General features: G+C 35.6%; 1 long non-coding RNA gene across 1 annotated transcript in view; it reads right to left on the bottom strand.

Annotated features, from left to right (window-relative positions):
* Positions 1 to 568: 568 nt before the first annotated feature.
* LOC107679915 (uncharacterized) overlaps positions 569 to 6,279 on the bottom strand; it is a 16,173-nt gene continuing 10,462 nt past the window's right edge. Inside the window, exons 2-3 of the long non-coding RNA XR_001633099.1 lie at positions 3,917 to 3,921; positions 569 to 1,802 (exon numbers count right to left, since the gene is read on the bottom strand). This is a non-coding gene — a long non-coding RNA (uncharacterized LOC107679915). The remainder of the gene's footprint in view (positions 1,803 to 3,916; positions 3,922 to 6,279) is intronic.

Below are 6,279 nucleotides of genomic sequence, written 5' to 3'. Positions count from 1 at the left end.
GGGCCCCCTTGTGCCGGGGGGGGGGGCTTGTTCTTTAGGCTTTTTGTGTACTTTCATGCGTTCATACTGGCGAGATACCAGAGATGTCCGATACTCCATCATGAACATAGACTCGCGTTAATTTTCTGTGCCCTCTCGCCATCTTTCATTAGTTCTGTTCGTTCGTTTCCTTGTATTGTACGAGTAAAGTGTATCCGCTGTCCACTGGCTGCCTTTTGATGTCAGTAGAGCAGCAAGAACTGAGCCACTCCTGCCAAGTTTGGAGAGGGAGCTGTGTTGAGATATATCTGGTCTGCTTCTCATTCTGTATGTTAGCCCGCTCCGAGCAGTCAGCCTGTAATATACATGTTGAGGCTCCGTGTGCAGATCTGAGGATAATATCTCAGAATGGATAGCAAGAAATGTCTCTTACTGCAGTTAATTTGCTGTGTTGCATGAGGTGAGATCAGCTTTGCCTGACGAAGCCTAAAGTGCGACCGCAGATGCGCACAAACAGCAAATCATGTTTGCGTCTGTTTTAGAGACATTGCATCATCAATATTATACCTGATTGTATTTTAATTTTTAATTTTTTTTTCATTCCCCATTCGCATATTTTCTGTTCCATTTACATTTATATTTTGAAAGGAAATGACCCGAGGTTAAAGCACAACAATTAATAAAGTTATACAAGTACTATGCTTGACCTTATTTATTTAATTTGAATTTTTATTTTTTTATTTTTTTTGTAATTTAAATTCAATTTTCCACATAATAAAAGTATCACTGACATAAGAAACGTTATTTTTTTATTTAATAACTAACACAGGAACTTTGCTTTACTTCCCAGGCCCAGAAAGGATAGACAGGCTTTTTGCATTTTCTGCACTGATTTGGGAGGAAAATCTCGTGTTAAACAGAGCTGAGATTACTACAAACTTTGTTGGTAGCTGAAATCGTCATCATCAAATGAGCTAAGTTGTTAAATAAAACTGGTTTGAGTGATGAGTGTTTGAAAACTCTGCACACATTCTTGTCCGTCACCCTATTACTGAATATACCTCTAATAACAAGTAACTTTTGGGGAATGTTTCAGGCTTTACACTCAATGTATCCAATCTTTACACAAGCGATACGTGCATTTTAGCCCCTCACTTTTTGTTGTTGGCAATTGTAGAAAGTCGACACGTCGCTTCCAGGAACAGATCCTTTGAGCTGAGCTCTTCACACAGTCCTGCCTCTGACCACAGGTTAGGCTGGTGTGAACTCATTTTCCACTCTAGAAATGCAGAGCATGAATTTCACATCAACCTGAATGAGCTTATTTTATCCCAGCAACACGAGCAGTCAGAATCTTCGCTCGAATCCATGCAATCCCAGTTTTTGTCATTTCATTTACAGTCATTTGAAATGTCAGATTTTGTGTATAATAAAGGTTCGTTTTTTTCCCTTTCAATTGCTTGATTACAGTTGCCAAGTCATGCTTTACCGTGTGCCCTTTTGAACTTCTTGAATTTGGTTGATTTGAATCTACAGAAGGACACAAGGAACGCATCCCCCCACATGAAACCAAAGGATACAGAACTTGTATATAAACAGACACTGATGCCTCTTATGATTGCTAGAAGATAAAATGTACAAATTAAGTATTTTTTCCCCCTCAACCTCCCAAACTTTGACGTCTTCATATGCACCATTCAAGAACTTGACCTGATTTCAGTTGACATGCTGACTCGTCACCGGAAGAAGCTTTTGGAAAAATCACCACTGTTCCTGACTGTTGGTTTTAATGTGTTAAAGCCCATTTGGTCGCATCTGATGCACTCATCATGTCTTGTTTGTTTCTTTTGTCTCTTTCAAGTTGGAGATCTGGATTTCATGTATTAGTTTGACTCTGAGGCGGTTTCTTTCTCTTCCTTCAGTATGTCGGTCAGGGAAAGTCCTGGTGTATAGTTCAGATGCTGTCTGTCTTTTCGGTTTGTGCTTCCTAACCCTTGTGTCTGCTGAGGTCTTGATGCATTGGGAAATTGAGCTAAATACAAACTATATGCTGTGTCTCATCCTTGGTCTTCAGCCTTCTACTTTTGTCAACTGTTCAAATAAAAAATAAATTGTGGCAAAGCTTTATTTCTATAGCGGATTCAAGTCCGAAGCCTTTCAAATGAGGCTTTTCAATGTAGTCTTTTCCATCGCATGTTGCCCCCTCTCGTGAGTAATGTGCAGCGTAACCACGAGCAAACATGAAATAAAAAGAAACCGATCCTTGCAATTCCTCCTTCGCATGTATTGTAAACTAACCCAAGTAGGTTGAATTTCAAAATTGCTTTTCTTTGTGTGTTGTTCCACATTTCTGCCATAGTTCTTATGTTCTAAGTCTGGCCGTTCTGCATGCACTTGTGGCTCAGTTGGCTGCCTGTTTGTCCAGTGTGCAGTTTCTGGGTTAAGTGGCCTCATTGTTTGTCTTGTAAAGGCTGTCTCATCACTTGTAGGAAAAGAGCTTCTCCACACAGGTTTGGTTGTTGCTTTTAAACATGCAATCAAATGTGGTATTTTCTTTGTTAATATAATACAGTTTAAGATTCGTTACAGGGGCTGCAATCTAGGGTTGGATTGGATGATCATAGCCAGAATGTATTTGGAAAGTGCCCATACTTGGTGCATAACCTGGCGCTGATCTTTTGTTGGTGGAGGTTACATCTGTGTATTTAAAGTAAAAAAAAAAAAAAAATCAAAAAAGAAAAACACCAACACTATGAAGTTCACTGCATTAGATAATGTTGCAAACCAAGTGGTAATTTTTTATAAATGGCTCATACACTTTATTTTTATTTTAATATGCACACTCCAAAATGTTTGGAGTTTTGATATTTTTGTTTGTTTTTTGAGAGAATTATGCTATACAATCAAAACCATAATTTTGTGAAATATTATTCCTATTTAAAATACGTTTTCTATTTGAATTTTTTGTTTACGGTGTAATTAGTTCCAGCGATGCAAAGCTGAATTTTCAGCATTGTTACTCCCGTTTTCAGTGTCACATGATCCTTCAGAAATCATTCTAAGATGATTTGCTGCTCGCAGGTTATTGATATTGATATATTTAATATTTTTGTGGGAACCATGATGAAACGGATGAATAGAGAAGTTTAAAAGAACATGTATTTGAAATAGAAATCTATTGTAATGTTTTAAGTTTTCTTTGTCACTTTTTATCAGTTTAATGTGTCATTGCTTAATAAAAGTGTTAATTTAAACGAGAAAATACAAAACACACGCATATATGAAGAGTTCAGATGCAAAATCCTTGAAGTGCCGTCTGAAATTTTCTTCTAAAATGAGCGGTTTTATCAGGCTCCTATATTTATGTTCAGTTATTTCACATTAATTGCATAGAAAAGGACTTATACATTGCCATTAGAGTAAAATTACTGAACCTAAGCACAGGAGCCTGATAAAAATGCTAATTTTAGATGAAAATTTCAGATGGCACTTAAGAGGCTTTTGCATCTGAACACTTCACACACACACACACACACATATATATATATATATATATAGAAATGGCCATTAAAACATTAAGATTTGGATGGTTACAAATAAAATTAGCTCAAATCTAACACATGAACTAAACTATATAAATATAAATGGCCAATAATGGTGTCACTGGTGTAAATTGTGATTCTCTACATGCTGTGCATTTAGATTTGGGTGGTTAAAGAATTCAGCTCAAATCTAACATGAACAAAAAGCCACAAAACCTTGTCTTTGATTTCGTTGGGGTCCTTAAAAAACATTGCTTTGTAACTTGAATCCCCACCATCGCAGTTATACGTTGGCCTCTGATTGTCTTATAATGATGTAGTATTACTTCATGATTGTCTTGGCTGCTTGAACAGATCTTAAAAATTCCTTTTAGAAAAGAGGAAAGATCTTTTACAAGTTCTTACAACAATAAATTGTCTTGGTGCTGCTGACATCCCATAATTAGCATTTGACATGGAGCAGTTCCCTCTTTCCCCGTCCAGGGTTGGCAAAGACCAGCTCACTCAAACAAAGTGCAGGCATTGAGTCTGGAGTGCGCAGGAATCTTAAACATGCGCCTCATCCCAAGGAGAACAGCATATTCAAAACAGACAAATTGTTTCTAATGCCCATGTTACAGTGTGGATCCTGGCACAGTGATGGGCGTTAGGACTTCGGGTTGAAATGAACATTGTGTTTAATGTACCGTTTCACTGAAAACACCAAATTCTAACTGGTTTCTTCTTCCTTCATTGTCAAGTATTGCTGAGCTGTTAGAAATGCCAAGGGAATAATGGCTCTTTTTCTTCTAGGTGTTCATATGTGGAATATAATTCGAAGGAATGAAATCCATGTAACTCATGTCATTCCAAGCAATGTTGTTTTAGTATCATTAGGGGCTTTCGCTCTGGGTGGTGATAGGAACTGAACTACATTTCAATCTAGGGCTGTTTTCTTAGTTGCATTCGCACGGCTGGTAGGAATACTGAAGTGACGTAAGCCGGCCAACAGCGACGTGATTTAAGCGCAACATTCAACTAGGTCAACAATTGGAGGATGGAGGACGGGGAAATCACCATCTATGGCTGTTTCCATGTTTGTGTTTACACATCTTTTTAAAAATGGCGGGTGCAGGTGTTACGTATGGCATGTGGTCAGCCGATCAACATACGTTTGTATCACTGGTACTTCCTGTTGTGCGGGGTTAGACACTACTCTGAATTTAGTCCCAAAAGGCGTTGCTATAAAATCAAGTTCCTAAGGTGTGAATGTGCCAAAAAGTGGGTACTTCCTCCAATAGTTACAGGAACTGTGAAAATGTTCCTCCAACACGAAAGCCCCTATTGAGATACTATTAGTTTTTATTAATTATTAATAAATAAAAGTATTTTTATTAGTGCTGTCAAATGATTAATCGCATCCAAAATAGAAGTTTTTGTTTGCATAATATATGTGTGTGTGCTGTGTATATTTATGTATATATAAATACAAACACATGCATGTATATATTTAAGAAAAATATGTTGTATATATATATATTAAATATATATATAATATAAAATATAAGAATATTAATGTATATGTAAATATTTTCAAAATATATACTGTGTGTGTGTATTTATATATACATAGTACAGATACATATATTATGTAAACAAAAACTTTTATTTTGGATTCTTTTGGTTTAATTGTATGACAGCATTAATTTTTATATATATTTAAAGTAGTTTTTATATTTTATATTTTCCAGTTTTAGGAATTTTGTTGTTATTGTCATTTTTCTTATGGTTAATTAAGTTTTAGGTTCTTTAGGAGTATTAATTAATGATAATAATAACCCTGGTCCCAAGACTTTGGTTCATCACAAATGAAAATATTTTTTATGAAACTGAGAGATTTCTATCTAGAGCCAGGCTTCTTGAATTGGGTGTTCTTTTTCCATGCAGTTTTCAGTATTTATAAACGACAGCATTTCTTAATATTTTGATTTGCCGTTTAGTTTTGTGTTTTTAATTTGAGCAATTCTGTTTTGTTTTTTTTTTCTTTTTAGCTCCCATTTATTTCTATTCCAGTTTTAGTAATTTAGTACTTGCACTTAATTGCCAAGGCAACATTTCTAATCATCTAAGTTATTTTTTTTATTGAAGAATTTTCATTTCAGATTGAATTCAATTAATGTAAACCATTTTTATAGTTCAAGTTAACAATAACAGCAGTTCAAAATACATATTTTTCTGAGCCGACCATGTGAATGTCAAAAGGCAGCAGGTAGGTTAACAAAAAAAAAAGTCGGTTTAATGTTTTCAAAGGAATAGTCGACCCAGAAATATAAATTCTGGCATCATTTACCCTCATGTCATTCCAAACCTGTATGCATTTTTTTCTTCTTCTGCTAAGCACAAACAAAGATATTTTGAATAATGGTGATGATAACCAAACAGTTTTGGTTCCCATTCACTTCTATTGTATTCCAATGGAAGTCATTGGGAACTGAAACTGTTTAGTTACCAACATTTTTGGTTGGACTCTCTCTTTAAGAGCCCTCAAAAAAGTATCAGGCAGTGATGAAACATCTGCTTATATAGAATAAAATATCTGCTACTTATTTATTGCTTATAAGTTATTTTAAAAGAATACATGAATGCAGTGTTTACAAGTTATTTCAAAATAATGCATGGCTAATTTTGAATGCACATCAATGGAGAAAGATGAGTTTTGTCCTCAAAATGGCATAGTTGCGGCATCTACCAGCAGGGTCTGACTGGACCGTACCGTTAT

Source organism: Sinocyclocheilus anshuiensis, unplaced genomic scaffold, assembly GCF_001515605.1.
Source record: "Sinocyclocheilus anshuiensis isolate Anshui unplaced genomic scaffold, SAMN03320099.WGS_v1.1 scaffold256, whole genome shotgun sequence".
In the NCBI taxonomy this organism is placed as follows: domain Eukaryota; kingdom Metazoa; phylum Chordata; class Actinopteri; order Cypriniformes; family Cyprinidae; genus Sinocyclocheilus; species Sinocyclocheilus anshuiensis.
The sequence above is the reverse complement of the archived record's forward strand: the minus strand, read 5'-3'. Positions and strand labels throughout refer to the sequence as shown.